The sequence below is a fragment of the Ambystoma mexicanum genome, chromosome 12 (genome assembly GCF_040938575.1).
Source record: "Ambystoma mexicanum isolate Mex_15411 chromosome 12, UKY_AmexF1_1, whole genome shotgun sequence".
Taxonomy (NCBI): domain Eukaryota; kingdom Metazoa; phylum Chordata; class Amphibia; order Caudata; family Ambystomatidae; genus Ambystoma; species Ambystoma mexicanum.
In genome coordinates this window covers 66,781,932-66,801,764 of record NC_090936.1, presented here as the reverse complement: position 1 = coordinate 66,801,764, position 19,833 = coordinate 66,781,932, and positions in this window count along the sequence as shown.

The window sequence follows — 19,833 nt, the reverse complement described above, 5'->3', positions numbered from 1 at the left end:
AAACAACCGTGAAGTTCCGGTTATCACAGGACGGCAGTTTGTCTCAGCTCATAGAGACAAACGTGGGCCTAAAGCAAGGCTGCGTTCTGGCCCCATTATTACATAATTTATACATGGCTGATCTGGATGAGGCCATGAAGGCAACCCACAATCACCCGTCATGATATGGGTAAGAAGTAGCAAATACCCTCAGATATGCAGATGATATTGTGATTCTTGAAAGAACTCCTATTGGCCTACAACATTCCTTGAATACTCTACAGAGGTATGCAGAGGAAAAATGCCTTAGGATAAACCCAACAAAAACAAAGATAATGGTATTTGGCAGGAAATCACTGGGGATAACAGAATTCAATTGGCATCTGGGCCCAAACAAACTGGACATTATAGATAATTAGTACCTGCTGTGCGCGGCGCAAAGGGAATACTGTGTGGTGATTGGCTCATTTGCGAGCCATACCACACGGTATTCCCAGTTACGCCGTGCGTGCCAGCTACTCTGTTCCCGGCGAGGGACGTGGCAGCCCCTCAGCCAATGAGAAGGCTTGAAACGGGGCCATCCCCGCTCCGAGCCTCCCCGCGGCTGAGAGGCTGCCTTCGCCCCCTGCCAGAGACTCGGGTAAGTCTTTTTTTTTTTATTCCCTTCCCTCCCACCGCCCCCCCCCCTCCAACTTACCTTCTTGTTCCTGCATCCCCAACGGGGGACGAGGGAAGCCTCCAGCCATGTGGAGACTCGGAGCGGGGCCACCCCCGCTCTGTGCCTCCACACGGCTGGGGCTTCCGTCGTCCCCCGTTGGGGACGCAGGTACGTGTTTTTTTTTTCCCTCTCCCGCCCTCCCAACCCTACTTACCTTTTTTTTTAATCCTTTTTCGGGAGCGGACGCGCTGGGAACACTTGTGTTCCCAGCGCGTCCGCTCCCGATGGCCGCCATGGAAAGGGAAAACGGACTCCGTTTTCCCTTTCCACGGCGGCGGCCATTTTCTTGGTCGTTTTTTTTTTTTCCTGTTCCGAAATGTTTCGGAACAGAAAAAATAAAGCAATTAGTACCCCGGTCTAACGGGCCGGGGTACTAATGGCAATAAGACCCTCGGCGGCGGGCCAATACCGCCCACGGTAATGCCCGGGGCTTCGTTAAGGCCCTCGCTATGCGGTATTGGCCCGCCGCCTCGGGTCTTATTGCCACAATATCTGGGGCTGCAGGCAGAGGTATCCCCGACCACACATACCTATACGATAGCATCAAACCTAAGGTATGGGCTAAGTGGCTGGCCATCAAGAAGTTAATTGATATGTGGGGGGGCGCTCACTGGAGGCTAAAGTAATAGCTTATAGAACAGCAATTGTGCCAGGGATCCTGTATGCCCTGGAGACCCTTCCCAGGAGAGCAATAACATGGCTACCTAAATTGGAGGGGAACATTCTGAGGTCCTTGCTGGGCTTGCCTGCCATCGTACCAGTGGAGATGTTAAGACTGTAACTAGGTTGTCAGTCGCTTGTCTCAATCTGGACGGTGGCTGTTTGCAAACTGTGGGTTGCCATGACATTTGCGGGTGATAAGTATCCTTCGTTGATGCATGCTAGCCTGGCCCATGCGGGACGATACTCCCCTAGTGTGTACCTAAGGGAATTGGAGAGTACACTGAAAGCCCAATGCCTTGAGACATCTTTGTCATGTTGCTCTGAGCAAGAGGTCCCTGTCTTTCTGATTAAACTTGACGTAGTAAGTAGGAATCATGATAGGAATCTGACTTGTGCGTCCTTAGAGGGAAGTCGTAAACATGCATATTATGCCCAACAAGGGGGCTTCTCCCAGGCCCCCAGACAGTATTTGATCAGGTGGCACTACCCTGGTTTGATCTATTTCGATTTACAGCTGCGCCTTGACATCTTGCCAGTTTTTGGTGTCGGGGGAGCCTGGAAGGGAGTCCTGTTTGAGCAATGTCTTTGCCGGATTTGTGGGCGCCAGGTTGAAACTGCAAGACACATCCTAACATCTTGCCCTGAATTGAGCTGCAGCTATGATAAGGCATATGACAAGTTCAGATCACGTGAGAGCGATCAATTCTGGAGCATGCTTTTTGCAGTTGTGTCATCAGTGATGGTATCAGCTGTGTACCATGTCTAGCTCAGGACAAGGCCCATGCTGGAATAAAAGGGCCTAATACCGTGGGGTAAAGCCCTTTATAAAGCCCCACATTAGTCTAGATTGCATGCTAGCCATTGTATCAAGGGCTTTTTTATGGAACAAATCGGGGAAAGTTTTATTGCTCAAGGAGCTTTTAATGTACCACCTTTTTATTGTTTTGTATTGAGAAATGGTATTAATAATTTTTTCTTAAAGGTGGTCTCTTAAAATAGAAATGTATAATGATATGATATGATATGATATGGCATTTATAACGTGCCTATACACAAGTGTTTCAAGGGGGGGGAACAAAGGTGGACAGACAACGATCCTACTAGGCCAAGTGTCATTCAGATCACGCAAGTGCATGGGAAGGGGGGAAAGGAAAAGTGCGAGGGGGAAGGGAGAGGAAAAAGTGCAGTCCATGGGAAAGTGGAATAAATAAGATAAATAACGGCCAGCTGGTGGCAAGTGCAAGGAAGTGCAGGCGTAAGTGCTAGTAGGGGGACTGAAGGGGTACAAAAAACAGTCCCCCGGTGCAGGGATTTCCAGGGGGCAGTCCAGGTGGGCAATTGACGTGGCCTGGGCCAGAGATCAGAAAGGGTGGCCAGGTAACCAGTGCAGTTACAGTAGGGAGTTCAGCAGGGAGAGGGGGAGAGAAAGCAGAAGCAAAGAGGAAGGTTTTGAGGTGCTTCCGGAACTTGAGATGGTTCTCCATGAGTTTCAGGGAGGCAGGAAGGCTGTTCCAGAGAGAGGCCCATGCCGAAGAGAGTGATCTGCCACCAACTCATTGCTTGGAGAAGCGACTGACCCGGAGGGAGTTGGAGGTGGATGAGCGAAGAGCCCGAGAAGGAAGATATGTAGGAAGAGAGAGTTGGAGGTATTGAGGCCCCAGACCCCAGAAGGCCTTGTGTACAATGCAGAGGGTTTTTAACTTAATCCTCGCAGCCACTGGGAGCCAGTGCAGAGATTTCAGTCCTGGAGAGACACGGTCCCTGGGCTTGAGGCCAAGGACAAGTCTCGCAGTCCTGTTCTGGATAAGTTGCAGAGGGCTGAGAGTAGAGGCATGAAGATTTAGAAAGAGGCTGTTACAGTAGTCCAGCTTACAGAGGACCAGAGCTCTGGAGACAGTGAGCTTCTGGGGGAAGGAGAGGAAAGGAAGAGTACCACTGAGGAGGTGTAGCTGGTAGTGTGACTTCTTAGAGACGTCAGCGATGTGAGGGGAGAAGGAGAGTGCAGAGTCGAAGATAACCCCGAGGTTTTTAACCTCGCAGGTGGGAGTAGGAAGAGGGCCGAGAGAGGCTGGCCAGATAGCTGCAGGGAAGGAGGCAGTGGGTGTGCCGATGAGTAGAATCTCAGTCTTACTGGTATTAAGGCAGAGGTCGTTGGCGGCGCACACTCCTGGGTGGCAGACAGACAGTCAGAGATGAGGAAAGGAAAGAAGGAGGCCGAGGGTAGCCTGAAAATGAGCTGCGTATCATCCGCATAGCACTGAAAGATGGGACAGAGAGCAGCGATAAGGTGGGCAAGGATGCCAGGTATTGGTTGAACAGCCAAGGAGAGAGGTTAGATCCCTGGGGGACACCAGAGGGTTTCGTAAGATGAGGGTGCACAAGGGAGTGATTCAGAGGGGAACGGAAGACTCCAGTGGCGAAGGAGTGATTGCAAAAATCTGCCAGGGCAGGAGCCAGGGTGTCGATGTGGTCCTTGATAGTTTTGGAGGAACAGGGGTGAACCTGTTTCGACAAGACTTTCATAGATCAGACTTGTCTAGAAACCTTGTCTGCACAGAAAAGGGGAAAGGAAGAGAAGGAGGGCAAAGGGGTGGCTGCAGAAGGGCCTGAGGAAGAGCAGGGAAAATGGGAGGGAGGGGAAAGGAGGAGAGTGAGGACAGGATGTCCTGAGTTTTAGAGATGAAGTGAGAAGCCAGTGCTGTGCAGAGGGCCTGGGAAGGGACAGGAGAGGTGGAGACTGCGGCAGGATTGGCCAGTTCCTTGCAGATTTTAAAGAGTTCAGCCGAGCTGTTAGATGCAGCAGAGACCCGGGCTTGGATATGAGCTCTCTTCTTGGAGAGGACGGAGAGCCGGTCTTGCCTTTGGAGCAGGCAGCAGGTCAGTTTGTCAGAGGATGAGCTTGAAGCATGCCATTTCCTCTCGGCCACCCTACACTTGCGTTTTAGGGCGACGAGGTCTGAGTCCTACCAGGTGTTATAAGTGAAGTGTAAATCATTTTGTAAATTTAACAAAATCGTCTTTTAGAAAAACAGTGTAAAACTTGTTTTTAACCATATGCACTTAAATAAAGAAAAAAAAACAACAAAAGAAAACCTGAGCCCTTAGTGACTACTGAGGGATCTGATGCTCTGGCACTTAGCTTTTCACATGTTAGAGTCCCCCAACTTACACCAGTTGAGTCGCATCCCACTTCAAACACCATTTGTAAGGGTATCAAGAGGCAAGACATAGAAAACAGACAACAGACTAAAAGTTCATAGCAAAATATTTTAGTAAACCAAATTGAAAGTCTGCGTCAAAGAGTTCAACTTAAAAGTCTGTCTGTGTCCAAAACCTATCCTTGCCCTCACAACTAAAGCTAACGAAAGTGTTGGGATGTCAAAGTCAAAAGAAATAGTATTCAACTCAAATTTCAGAGCTTCTTCCAGCTCACAGCTTCTTTTCAGCTCCCCTTCCCCAAGTATATGAAAGTTCCCCCAAAAAGTCCCAGGATTACCTTTCTGCAGTTCACGGTAATATAGTTCAATAAACCAATCCTCGGGCAATTGACCAAGTTTTAAGCACGACAGTTCACAAACACAAAAAGGTCTGAAAGATCTGTCTCTCAGGACCACACCATGTAGCTCCTCAGGTCTCAGGGTTCCCTTGCCCAAGACTTTCTTTTCATCACCCCAATGTCTTTAGGATTTTCACCATTTAGGGCTCACTGGTCTAGGCGCAGTTGTCAGAGCAAACAGTCCACCCATTACAGGTCATAGAACCAGCATCCCTAACTTTCTGCCTTTTGGTTTTGATGTGTAGCTTGACAAACTCCTGGCTTTTCCTTCTCAGTCTCTTACCTCTGCCATTACTTGTTACATATCCTTTGCAGATTTTGAGACCTTGTCACTCTGCATTAATTCACGTTGAGGGTGTTTTACTCACACCCACCTTCTTATGACTCTCTGTCACTCTTGTGCACCCTTTTGTAAATCGTATTCCCCTTGGCATTGGGAATATTCATTTGGTTTATTCCATTTAACACATAAAATGCTTAATGTCAGGGTTTCAGTTAATTCAGTGTTTACTAAACATTCAGGTCGCTTAATTGTAAAGTTCCATTCAGTGTGGCATTCAATATGCATTTGTTTTGCTGTTTTTAAAGTTCCATTCACTTCAATATTCAACAGATATTGGTTTCGCTTGATTGTTAAAGCTCTGTTCAATTCAGCATTCACAAAGCATTGTTTCATTTAATTCGGTATGCTGTAAGCATTATTTCCATGTAATTGTAAAGTTTCATTCATTTGGTATGTCGTAAGCATTAATTTCATGTAATTGTAACGTTTAATTCATTCAGTATTCAATATATTCTTGTAGGAGCGCCCCTCTGTAGACGCGTCTTCCCCGACACTCACCAGCTTGTGGCTTCTCCGTTCAGTGACTCCCTTTCCTTCTCCTGCACTGTGGAGATCGGGAAACTCACCCTTCTCTGCTGCGCTCACCCGCCGCATGTCTCACTTCCCGTGCTAGCGACCGGTATGCTGAGCACAGATCACAGAGGCTCCCAGACTGGCACCGCTGACATGGCCCCCTTGACACGGGTGGTGTAAGTCCTCTGGGCAGTTTGCTGGCATCCTGGCTCCTCGTACGGTCCCACCACAGCAGCCTCCTCTGGAGCACGGTCCCCTGCTGGCTTCTTCCTTGCAGGCCCCGGTCTCGCTCTCTGCCCTGCTCTACAAGTCTCCTTTTATACACCTGCAGTCCCCTGACAGGCTGCAGGTGTGGGACTCTAATAAGATCTGCCTGATCATAATTACAGGGACATGACTGACCCCTACCAAAGTGGTAAAAGTGTGTTGTTCACTACTCTTAGTTGCCTCTCCTTCGTCCCAGTATTGTTAGGTGTTATATGTGAGGAAACTAATGGAATAGCTTTACAATAACCATACATGTCGTGTGGGTTTTGGTTAAGTCTCTACAGGATAAGGGGGATACCAGGTCTCTCCTAAGGGTATCCCATTCCTAGGTCCCAAGGAACATCTACTCAGGTGATCCTCCCTCGCTTCTCCACCCCCAGGGTCGGGATCCAATAGCGATGGCCTTTCCTGGGCTACCTGAGAAGAGGATCCAGGGGTCCTACGAGTGAGAATGCCCTCTGGTTTCTCACAGAACCCTAAAGCTGACTTTTTAACAAATTGTTACAAGGCTTATTACATAAAAGAGAGGTTGCATGTGAACAATTGTAGTTCCCGACCGGAGTCAGAGCACATCTCTGTGTTAAAATGTGGGAATAAAATTACTTACGGTTCTTCAAAGTTAAAGATCTTCCTTAAAGAGTGGTTGTGTATACATAAATCTGATTCTCTTTTAAAATTAAACCTTGAAACATCAAAAACAAGTATTTAATAAATGTAAAAATTTTGAACTGACAAGAAGAGCAAGCATTACCCAAGCCAAGAGGTGAAACTTTTCTATAGTGAAACCAGCCCTGTTGAAATCTATCCACCTGAATTCTGAGGTTGTTAAAGTTGTTAAAGGTCCAGTGTCTTCTAATACAAGTGTGACATTGTTATCCCAAGCTGGAAGTGTAGGTACTGGAACCAAGAAGGTGTGAATAAATCTGGGGAAGGGACCCGGGTGCTTTTAAGAAGATTAAGTCCACAATCTGTAATGCTGAGACTGTTGAAGCTGAGAGAAAGGCAGTCTCAAAGCAAAAGCAGGTTATACTGGTGGCAGTAAGACAGAGAGAAGAGGCAAAGAGACTGCTCTTTTCTTATACCATAGGAAAGAAGTGTGCCTTGCCTACCTGTGGAGGTCGAAGGGTCTTGTCTTTCAATTGCCTAGCAATCATAAAGTACAGGTTTGAAGCAGAAATACCAAAACTGTGGTTGTGTATAATTCTGTCAGTGGATGTTACATTTAAGGTGGTTGAAGTAGTAGCTCACTGTGAAGTCCATTTTCACAGTAACAGTAGAAGGGTGGTAGTCAAGAGTATAGCAACTCCCTAATTAGAAGCATCCTGACAATTATACCAAAGACACTGCAGAGGTCATAAATACTTGGAAAGTTGTCAAAGAAGGAGTTGTTCATTTCTTCTTTGAACAGTAGCAAAACAATCTTGGAAAGGGAATATCCAGGATTACCATTGGTGCTGTTGTTATGGCTATAACTGGAAGGGGAACTTTTCATCAGAAAGCTGAAGAACTGTTACCAATGAATTTGTGTTTGGTGAACCTTTGTTTCATTTGGAACTTACACAAACTGGTTCAAGACTTTAATTTTCTTTTAAACATTTGGGGAAATCGACTTTGAACAATCCTGTGGAAGGGATTTACCAGAACTGGTTCACAACATTACTTTTCTTTTAAACATTTGGGGAAATTGACTCTGAACAATACTGGGGTAAGTATTTAGACAGCACAGCTGAAGGTTTCCTGAATTACTGGTTGTTTGGTATGCACTTATTTATGTTGTATATGATTTACCTTAATGTTGTTTTGTTTAGTGTGAGGGCCAGTTTTGTTTATGTTAGGAGTGATCCCCTTAGTTCTTAGACTAGGTAAGGAACTCCCTGATAGAATAGGTTTAGTGCAGATTTATTTGCACCCTTTTCTTTAATAAAAGGCTCCATTCTGAGAAAAACACAAGCAGTTGTCCGCCTCGCATCACTGACCCCTCACAGTAGGGATAAGGGGAGTCAAGGAGGGTCGCCAAAGCACACCATGATGGTCGCACAGCCTAGAGAGGGGATAATAAGGGTCTGGGACCTTGTGAGAGATTCTAATAACTTTGAGTACAAGCCCAGGGGAGAGGGGCTAAGAAGAGTCTGGAACCACATAGAAGCTACAGAGTGCATCCAAGGACATCCTCATCATCTCAGTGGGGAGACCACTGGCCACCAGAGAAGGGTCTGGGACCCTGAAAAAAGCCACAAGGGCATCTGAGGAACCGTGTCTCGTCTCAGTGGGGAGCCCACTGACCACCAGAGAAGGTCGGGTACCCTAGAGAAAAGCCAGGGGAAAAAGAGACATTCCCTTGGTCATATTGTGAACAGAACAAAACAACATCAGGAGAAGGGAGCAATTCTCCTGATGCAGGACCAGAGTTGAAGTTAAAGACGCACAAGTTGAAAACTAGAAAAGTGTGCCACATGAGAAGAGAGTCATTCTTCTGGGCATTGGACAAAAGACTGGGTGAAACCCCTGGGCCAGGGGAAGGGAGTCATTCCTCCTGGTATTGTCTATTAAGAAAGAACAAGTGTTGAACACTGCTGAAGAAGCAGGAGAAGGGAGCCATTCTCCTAAAGGAAGAACTTTTGGTTACCTTATTCTTTAGTTGTACTGTGAGAGTTAGGGTAGAATTTGACACAGGATGGTGGAACTTTAATTTGACAGATGTTCTGACAATTCCTTTAGTTTTAGTTTGAGGCAGGGAACCACCTTGTAGAAACAGGGATAGTGAGGTTTTCTACCTAAGAAAGGAAAGTCTATAACCAAAACCATAGCATCTTTGTGTCAGGCTCCTCCTTCCACACCCTTACATCCCTCATTAAGAAACATATGAGCGCCCAATTAGTCTGCCTTCATCTTTCTGCATGCCTTTACCTTTTGGATGATAATCTACTCAACTTTGCGAGATCCCTTATTGTCTCTATCAGTAATGAGGGAATCCCTTCCGAATATCAGAGAGTGACCTCTCTTAGTGAGCCCTTTCTCAATTTCGTTAATAAAAACCCTTGAACTGTCTTGGGAGTTGGTGTGTTCTAGAGGCCATCTGTGACATATGATCATTATGAAAACAAAAGCATGGGGGAGGGGCCAAAACCTTTTCAAAGCGTGCTGCAGATTGTACTTTACTCCCAGCAGATTTCCCAAGATTTTGATTTTTAATGTATTGGTTGTTGATAAAACAATGGAAATTTCAACTGGGAATAGACGCTAAAGAGACGTTTGATAGGAATCAGGGCAAGATATTTATGGAAATACAGCGTGATTCTTTAGAGCTGGGTTGATCGCTTTAATTCTTAAATTTCTGTGCAAGTGGCAATTGAATCACATGGTATTAACATGTTGTTTTTGATTTTGATTTACATGACTGTGGTTGTTGCTCTTTCAATCGTTAAGCATTTATTATATTATATGAACTCTCTACTGTAATATTGATTGAACATGATACTTCCTCTGGTAATGATTAGGGATAAAAGCTGTAGGATGTTATTTCCGTTGAGGTCGTAGGCATCCAAACACATGTGACACCACTTCCTGGGATGTCAGCCATGGAAGGCCATGTGATGCCCTTTCCTCTACCGCAATTATTTTGTTCAATGTGAAATCCATATCCCAGGCTTCAATAATATATCATGCTCACGTTTGCACCTAATAAGTACAGTTGTTTTAAACATCCGACATGACAAATATCTCCTGCCCGTTCAGCACTAGTCAGGGCCTCCTTACTCCAATAAAAAAAAAGTAAGGCGTTATTGAGGTGTTAGGCCTTATGTTCTGACACTGATGTCACCACACGTTCAAGAAAGAACAAACATTAAGGTTGCAAAACTGTGGAGCCCCTGGACATATGATGTTCGATTCTCAATGAAGTGTCAATTACTGTAAAAGTCGTATATAGGGTTACCGAAATTTTCGGTAATTAACATCTATTTTGAAGCAGGCACATTTACCAAGGGTACATAGAATGCACCACTTTAGGAACTTGTGCGCCGTTTGCTAAAATTGACAGGAATTCAACCTACCAACCGGCAATTTCAGAAAACGTTTATATTCATGGTGATTCTGGTGGCACTCCTCCACAATAGCGACAGCCTGAAATTGGAGCACATATACGGTACCTCTTTTGGTGGTGGTCCGATCATTTCACTGTTGCTATTGTGGAGGAGCGACATCAGAGGATTGTACTGGCATATGATGAGAGACACAATGCTTGTTGGTGTTGTTTGGTCATTTACCTTCTGCGACCCCCTTTGATTGCACATTGCCAGGCTAATCCCTGTGACCAATCCCACCCACCTCCTGCCTCTTACCGCCCAAAGCACACTGTCCCGGGATCTCTTAAGCTTACTTTGTCATTCCTTAACATGAAACTTTTGGCTGGAAGTGCCTGCCAGTGTTTCTTCAAGGCAAAGGTGACTTGAGGTGTTTTCGGCAGCACTTTGGTTATTATCATGCAATTTAACGAAAAGGCTGTCGAGACTTGCAATCTGCCCAAAAATCCCCAAAACAGGCATATTCCAGACAGTTCACTGTCGTGCTCTGCGCCGATGCCCAGGACCACTTCAGAATATACGTGGTGCCAGAGCGTCAGGAAAAGGTGCAGTGAACCATGCTGTTTAGCATGCTCAATCCATCTCCATGAGAATCGGGCCCTCAGTATTCTCATTTCTTCAACTCTATTCATGGTCCACTGCAGTGGTCAGCATCCTTGAAGGGGAACAAGGTAGCATTCCAGTGGATCCTGGTAGCACTACACAATGCAAGGAACACACTTCGCTGGTTACCAATTGCTCAGTGAACGAAACCAGTGGGTTTTTATGCAATAATCTGCACTTCCTTCTCCTGATCAAGTTGTGTTGTGCATAGTGTAACATTTAACATATATATATATATTTGTGGTTTTTGCCCTTAGCTGCTGCATTTTGTGAAGAATGTACATTTCATGAACACAGTGGGAGAATATGTATACTTTGATGCCAATGGCGACACTGATCATCCTGTTGACATCCTAAACTGGCAGATGGACAATGATGGTTCAAGCAGATATGTCACCTTTGGAAAATATGAATCACGACTTGCCGAAGATCAAAAACTTATAATCAATGATGATAAAGTCTGGTGGGGCAGGAGCTATTCTCAGGTGAGCTCATTACATGCACAAACTATGTTGGAAGATACTGGCCAAACAGTTATTACTTGTAGATGGCGTTGCCACCCCTTCCACTTAGGTCCCACTGATTCTCCAATCTGGGAATATAACCCTTTGCTTGATGTTTGTGGCGACTATTCTTTTTAGCCTTTGGAACTAGAACTCCATAATGACTCACTTTTGGCACTCTACAACTTTGACGAGTTATCGAAATGCGTTATAAAATGTAACTAATACCGCTAGAATCGTTTCTTTACCTTGGTTAAGAGAGATCCAAACTTTATCCCTGGTTGTTAGGATGAGCCAAACCTGGGACAGCCCAAGATCGATCAACATCTCTAATAAAAGAGCCATGAAAATTGCATTTTGATTAATCGTTCTTGGCCAGTAGACTGGCCGAATGAACAAAAATACCACTCACTAGCGAGCATTTGCTTCATAAGTGACAGATGGGATTTAACACATATAGGGCCTGATTCATGGAACGTTTTCCTATGGAATTTCACCATTATAAAACACTTCCATGAATCAGGCCCATAGTTTCATGAGAGAAAGTCTTTTTTGGCAAAGGTTCTCTCCACAAAGCTAAGATTTGGTCTACTTACACTGAAAAGCTGGACAAAGTGATTGGGCCTGTTTTGTCCGGTAATTAAAGAGGGCACTCTTCATAATCTATTATTCTATGCCCTTTATACAAGCCCATACTTAGAGTACTGTTAAGTCCTTTGTATGTTATTAAGAGTTAGGAACACATGTACAGCTCTTGCTGTCTGCTCATCTCAGAATTTTTCTACTGTATGCGCTGTGTCGAGTTCTTTATAAGGAGCTTCACATAAGAGTAACATATAACCTATTGCTAGTACCCAAACTTTACTAAAAATTATTGTATCTTGTGAAATAGCTATTACCTGTCATTCATGAATAAGACAGGTGGGTTACAGCAGAAAATAAACATTATGTGAATCTCCACTACATGCAAAATATTGGTAAAAAGCGAGTACACATTCTTCATTATATTTGTGGTTTTTGCATTTAGCTGCTGCATTTTGTGAAGAACGGCCATTTCTGGAACACAGTGGGAGAATATGTATACTTTGATGCAAACGGCAACACTGCTCTTCCTGATGACACCCTAAACTGACAGATGGAGTTTGATGTTCAAGCAGATATGTCACCTTTGGAACCTATGATTCAGACCTGCTCATCTCAGAATGTTTCTACACTATGCGCTGTGTCCAGTTATTTAAAAGGAGCTTGACATAAGAGCAAAATATAACATATTGCTAGTACCCAAACTTTACTACAAATTATTGTATCTTGTTAATGGGGCTTCCATTCATGAATAAGACAGGTGGGTTACAGCAGAAAATAAACATTATGTGAATCTCGCATACATGCAAAATATTATTAAAAAGCGAGTACACATTCTTCATTATATATTTTTACAATGTACTCTGAAGATTCATGCAATAACATTTAGTCAATATCTGTAATGTTGTGTAGAGAATCTGGTTCTAATTAAGTTGTCAAAGTTAACAAGAGGTTTCAGATTTGGCAGGGATTTATCAATAATGGATTGTTTCTATCTTGAGATTTATTTGGGGATTTTATGTTTTTATATGCTTTCATTGTAATATAATTAAATGGATTATGTAAAAGATTCATGGATACATTTTCGAAATAAGCATGTATTAAATCAACCCACGTTTCGTTTGATAACTGCATAGGAGCAATCCAGAATGGAATACTTCAGTAAAATCACTTTTTGTTTTACACAGGGGACGCTCTTGTTGCCACATACATTGAAAGGGGCGGGGGATATGATGTAAATTATACCGGCTAAATTAGCCACCTAACCACAGTTGCTAAATAAAAGTCAGGAATTCTCCTTAATCCCTAAGCGCCAACATTAGGTCCCCAGAAGGCCTGGTCTCATAACCCAAATGAGAGCCACAGATATTCAAAGTCTCCCTGTAAAACGTGAGTCAGCCACTAATCTCTGTGGATCACTTGGTGCTTCCAATACCACCAAAAATAAATAGTGGTATTTGGCATCCTTCCCATCCTGTCCAGGATTTAGAACTATATCTGATACTGTTTTGCTTTTCGGTAACTTGGAATTACCCTAGAGACCACTTACCAGATTACACGGACCAAAGGTTATTGGACTCAGGGAGGCAATGACCCACACGTAGACCAATAGTTAGAATATAATCAGCTCTTTACAGGCCCTTTATTCACATAGCATATAAACATGCACACAACTCTGTAAATGAATAGGGTTGGTTATACATAGACACAGACATATAGATCAGTAAGGATAGCCACTACGACACTACCCAGTCCCAAGGCAGGTAGGCAGAGAGATCACACATGCTAACGGGGTCTGGAGCGTAGCATCCTCCCTCTCAGCGAGACTTCATCACCTGGGGTTCCAATTATATTCTACTACCCGGATACCTCTTCTCTTATGGGGTGCAAACCCCCACCCACCTCAGGTTGCCAACCATCCCCAGCCGAAGGAAAGACAGCAAGCATGGGGGGCACAGACCAGAAAAATCCCGTTAATAGTGAAAAAACCCAGTTTGTCTCTTTCCCAGCACCCCTTATCACTGCACCTGCACAACTTCGACTCCCTTCTTGGTGCGTTCTTGATTGAACAATGCACCAACTATCCTCCATAATGAGCTCATCTGCTTCCAAATATACACATTGCAGCCATGGCAGAACTCATGTCTGCTAATTGAGCTCACAGAAACGTAGACTTCCATTGCGGTTATGAAAGTGAATGTCCAAAATGGCAGCGCACCGGCGCCATTTTTTTTATTTTAGCTCATTTTCACACACGCATTTCAGATACCTTTTGCAAATATTGGGGGAATGATAAACTTCAACGCATTGTAGAATCTGGCAGCTCGCTGTAGGTCAGTGTGACATATTTTGTCATTTTTTTAATGCTCCTTTACCCTGATAAGCATAGAAAACATATAAATAATGCTATGTTTTCGGTGAGTTGCACTAAAGGGTTTAATGAAAACACGTCCCACTGCTCTGCACAGGCCTTGGCAAGCAATGGGAATTTTTTTGTAAAAGTTCCCCAACCCTCTTACACAAACAGCCTCATGATGAGTTGGCGGTACAGTAAATATTTGGAGGCACTGCTGTTACTGCCAAATTTGGGGGCTGTAACAGAATTACTTCTATTTTTACTGCACTACGAAATTCAGAGTTGTAATGGGAAAGGAGGAGTTACCTCCCGCCAAGTGCTGTCCACTTCATTGCCAAAAATCATTAGAATTACCATAGGCGGAATAATAACAACAAATATTTCCATAGAGTCCTATAGTCTTCAGAAATGGGGACTTTACCACCTCTCATAATCCAACTGTAATTCCACAGGGCCGAGTGGCATTAATAGTGATCAAGTTTGCTGTTGTTTTGCAGAAATACTGTTAATTACCGTCAAACTCATAATGATGCCAGTAGTTCCTTAATGTCTAACATGGATCATGTTTCAGAGTTCTTGGGTTCTTTTCTGAAGTGACTCATCACCCACAATGTCAGTGATCCAATGAAACTTGACTCACTTGGAAAAAGATTGGCCCCTGCGGCTTCTTAGTTTATGGCAGCCATTGATGTTCCATTGCAGTAACTGCTCATGTTTATGGGTCCAGTTTAACGCAATGAGTTGTAATGCATCTTTGCTGGCTGTAACAGTGATACTGTCCTCCAGGTAAAACAAAGTCAAATATACAGCGCTTCCCAAGACCTGCAGTGGTAAGAACCCTGATTCATATGTCAAGTGCACAATGAACAGGATATAGACATCCCTATAGTGGAGTCACTCATCATGGCTATCATCATGGCTATCGGAAAGAGCACTCTATTCTCTGTTGTTTGGCAAGTAGGGCTGGGTTCACATGCCAGCCGACTTTGCAGGAGGCAAGACAATAAACCAAAATATTTTGGATGGTCTCAGTAGATGGAAAGGAGATAACCTGCACCTGGTATAGGGACACTGATTTGGGCCCCAGTTATATGATGTCAACTTCCGGTTGCCATGAATTCATTCTCTGGGTCACATACGATGCAACATCTTCATTACTTTGATTGGGACATGCTGACAAAAGTGGTAATTGGATAATGTAGAAATGCTTTTCAAATCCGGCTCTTCTGCTGAGTGCAGTAGTTATTTATACAAGTCCCTAGTTGTTCTATATGTACTGTGAAGGCATCACGAAGAAGGACACAGACAACAGTTTCATCTTTCTTAAAAGCAAAGGTTTATTTCTTAAATGCCAAAATGGAGTAAGGCCTAACTTGCCCGGTGTCCAGTCATTTTTTCGAATATAAAAGTTTCAAAAGGCAAACTGTCGAATCTTTTTTTTCTAACCCCCCCCAATATACACTAAAACCTTAAAACATTAGATGGAGCTGTCCAGTGCTGAAATTACAGGAATCGACAGCTCCATGTAACGTTTCAAAGTAAAAAGAAAGGCATTTTAATGCCAATATACACAAATAACTTTGAAATGTTACATGGAGCTGTCCAGTCCTGTAATTTCAGCACTGGACAGCTCCATGTAACGTTTCACCGTTACAAACAAAACAGCATTGAAATGCTACTTTTAACATGTAAAAGTGCATTTCAATTGAAACCAATCCATGACTATTGTCGACGGATTGGTTTAGAAAGAAATGCACTTTTGCATGTTAAAAATAGCATGTCGAGATTTTTTTTCTTGTAACTTTTGTTTTGAATCTTTTGTTTTTCGAATCTTTTGATTCGAAACTTTGACCATAAATCACTTGCCCTATGCTAAGGTGGGATTTCCCTACCTAAAGAAACAAAAGATTGTCTGTGTAACTAAGTTCAACTCAATAGTCTGTGTCCAAAACCTACACTTGCTCTCACAACTAAAGATATCCAACGTGCAGGGATGTCAGCAACCATTTAAACAGTGTTCAAAATAATGGTCTGAGCTTCTTCCAACACCCGGCTTGCTTTTAACTTACCTTTTTCAGGTTCAAAAACAGTTCCCTCTAGTCTCTTGAATCTTTATTAGGTATAATAGCTTCAGCCTCTTGACTTTCCTTGTTTCACTGCAAATAGGGGTTATTCAGTCTAGGTGCAGTTGTTGGACCAAACGGTCCACCCATCACAGGTCACGCAACCGATAACCCATGGCACATTGTCATGTTCAGTGACTCTCCTTGGACTTTCCTTTACAACAGAGATTTCCCTTCTGCAACTGTGACTTAAGTCCATATACACCTTTGTATTACTTTGGCAGTCTTTTGACTCTGCCAACATGTGGCTTTTACACACTTCACTTCATAGTGTTTCTCCTTGTCACCACCTTGTTCTCACACTATTCCAGAGTGCTTCCCAAAATGCTGCACACTTGCCTATCAGGCTTTTATAAATAGCTTACAGTTGATTTGCACTTTCACTCAATTAAAAAAGGCTTTTTTTCTTGGTTTCAATGCGTTCAGAACTGTTCATCACTTTCTTTCACTCGTGCGTGCGGTATTTCACATACATTGTACATTTCCTTTATTAAATCGGTATTCAATTACTTGGTAAATACTTTGCTGTTCGTTCTTGTTTCAATATTTCGCATTTGATCTCCAGGCCCATTTGTCACATATTTTACTTGACTGGCATCTGCTGTTACACACACCATGCACCCGCCTGAGTGACCATCCCCCGTCATCACCTGTGTGCAGCCGCTCCTGCGGGTGCTTTGGTTTTCCTCTTGGGTTCTCGCTCGCTTCTCTCTCTCTGGGAGCTCCTGTGAGCAGCGTTCGCTTCCTCCAGACTTTCCTGCAGCTGTCAGCAACATAAAGAAGGCTTCTGTGTTCCCCACTCTGTGAAGGCATCATGAAGCAAGACACAGACAACAGATTCAAAGTTTAAACAAAAGTAGTTTATTAATTTATATGCCAGAAAGGTTGAAGGCCTAACTTGCCCTTTGCTAGGGTGGGATTTCCCTACCTAAAGAAAGTAAGGAATGTCTCAATCAGTAAGTTCAATTTAAAAGTCTGTCTGCATGCAAAACCTATGCTTGCCCTCACAACTAAAGCTAAACAATGTGTAGGGATGCCAGCAATAAAAGAAACAGTGTTCAAAATAAAGTTCAGAGCTTCTTCCTGTCCCTGGCTTACTTTCCAGCTCCCCTTCCACAAGTTCAAGACAATTTCCCAAAGCCTTGGGGTTCCCTTTCCCAAGAAGACAACACAGTTCCAAAAAGGAATCCTTGAGGTTCCCTTCCTCAAGGCAGCAACAAGGTTCATAAGGTGTCAGGTTTCCCTTCCCAAGACATCAGCGTACTCAGCTTGCCAACTGGTACTTAGTCTCAGTCACTCAATGTTCAACAATCAGGTCCAGGTTTACTTTACACTCCTTCAGATTTCTTGACAGTTCATACAGATTGCTTTCTTCTGCTTCTCCTCAGCAATCTCTTTCATACACTTTACTTTGCTCTCTGTATGTTTCTTTGGCATTCACAGATAGTGCAGTTGTTGGACCACACTGTCCACCCATAACAGGTCATGCAACCTGTCACCCTAGGCTTGCTTGCCCACACAGGTTCTTTGGTAACTGCACCTGTGTTCTGGTTCACTCTCACTTGGCTTTCTACTTGCTAGCTTTTTGGTATGGCCACAACGTTTTTTCCTCTTTGCCAGTCTCTTGACTTTGCCACAGTGAGCTCTTTCATAAAATTCACTTCATGGTGCTCTTTCCTTCACCACATTGCTCTCACACTCTTCAGCAATATTAAACACTTGCTTTTCATAAGATTTGGTCTTTGCATTCAATATATTGTTTGTGTACTTCACACAAACTTGTCATCTGCTCATAGATTTATCAAAAGCTTTCAGATGCTTGTCAAAAGCTTCCTTTTAGTTCGATATTCAATAGTTCAATGCTCTTATCCTTTTGCTAACAGTTAATCATATTCATATTTTTCATCACAACCCTTTACTTTGGGTTTATGGTATCTTGCACATCATCTTTTGTCCATTCAGCATTCATTTTTACCATCTAACAGCCCCCAGCAGCGCCCCGATTTGAGTGTTCCTTTCTATTTAGCCACCGGTCCCTGGCGTCTCTTACGGGCGGCTGCTTTCTCTTCCTCTGCTCCGCATAAATGTTCCATTGGGTTGCGAGCCCCGCTCACACCTCGCTCCTTTCTCTGTAAGTTGCCGGCAGCTCTGCTCGCTTCCCGAAGATGCTGCAGGTAGCTTGCAGCTATCAGATTACTTCTGTGCCCCGCAATTCCTGCTGCAGGCACCGACATGTGAGGCTTCCACCACTGTGGCCCTCCCATGGCCCACCACCCAGGCCTTGGCTCCCAGTTCCTTCTGAATACTTGCCGACATCCTGGTTTCTCGAGAGGACCCTACTCGGCTCCCTCCTCCTCCATGGGATTTCTCTTGCATCAGGCCCAAAGCGCTCGGCCCGGCTTCTCTCCTGCTGGTCTCTCTGTTCTCCTTGTCAGCTCCACCTTTTATGCACCTGCAACCATTTGACAGGTGGCAGGTATGAGCCCTCAGGCCCAATAGGCTGACCATATTTAGTGGAGTATTCTGGACATGCCGGAATACTATGTGCTACCCAGTGGTCGAAGTGTACGAAAAGAAGTAGTGGAACTATGTTCCCTGCTGGCCTACACCCTCTCCCTACAAACCCCATCACCACGTCCCCTTCCACACACAATACACACCCCCAAACACTTGTACCTGCTGTTTTAGGGTACATTCAGAGCAGTGCATTGAAAGTACAAGTTTCAACTTCTTCCTACACTTTTATTTTAAAGCAAAACCATTCCGGAACGGTTTCTTTTTAAAATAAAAGTATAGGAGCTGTAAAAGTTAATTTAAAAAAGTAGAGGAGCACCCCTCCCGACCGCTCCCGCTCACTTCGACCACTGGTGCTACCCCCTTCTTCATCTGAAGCCAGAAATCTTGGAGTCATCTTCGACTCCTCTCTTTCCTTCCTCCCTCACATTCAGGACCTTGCCAAGAAGACCAACTTTCAACTCTACCTCCTCAAAGCAATTCTTCCTTTCCTCACTTTCCCCCAGAAGCTCAATGTCTCTAGAGCTCTGGTTCTCTCTAGGCTAGACGAATGCAGTGCCCTCTTCTTCTGTACGACCCCTCCAGCTAATCCAGAATAGGGTTGCAAGACTTATCCTTGGCCTCAAGCCCAGAGACCGCATCTCTCCAGCTCTAAAATCTCTCAACTGGCTTGCAGTTGCTGCAAGGATCAAATTCAAATCCCTCTGCATTATCCGTAAGACTGTCTGTCTTGAAACCTTTATCCGTTAGGGTAATCATTAGATCTAAAAAATCTATATCAGAATCACTATATCGGTGTGTAAATTGTATACCCCAATCATTGTTATTCAAATATTTTACAAATTCCAGCAAACAATCCACAGTACCTGCCCAAATCATGATCACATCATCTATGAAAGGTTTCCAGACATGTATAAATGGAAGAAATTATAATTTAGTGAATACATATTGCTGTTCGAAATGGTGCATAAATAGGTTAGCAAGGGAAGGCGCAAAGCTTGCCCTGGATCGCTATACCTATCAATTGTTTG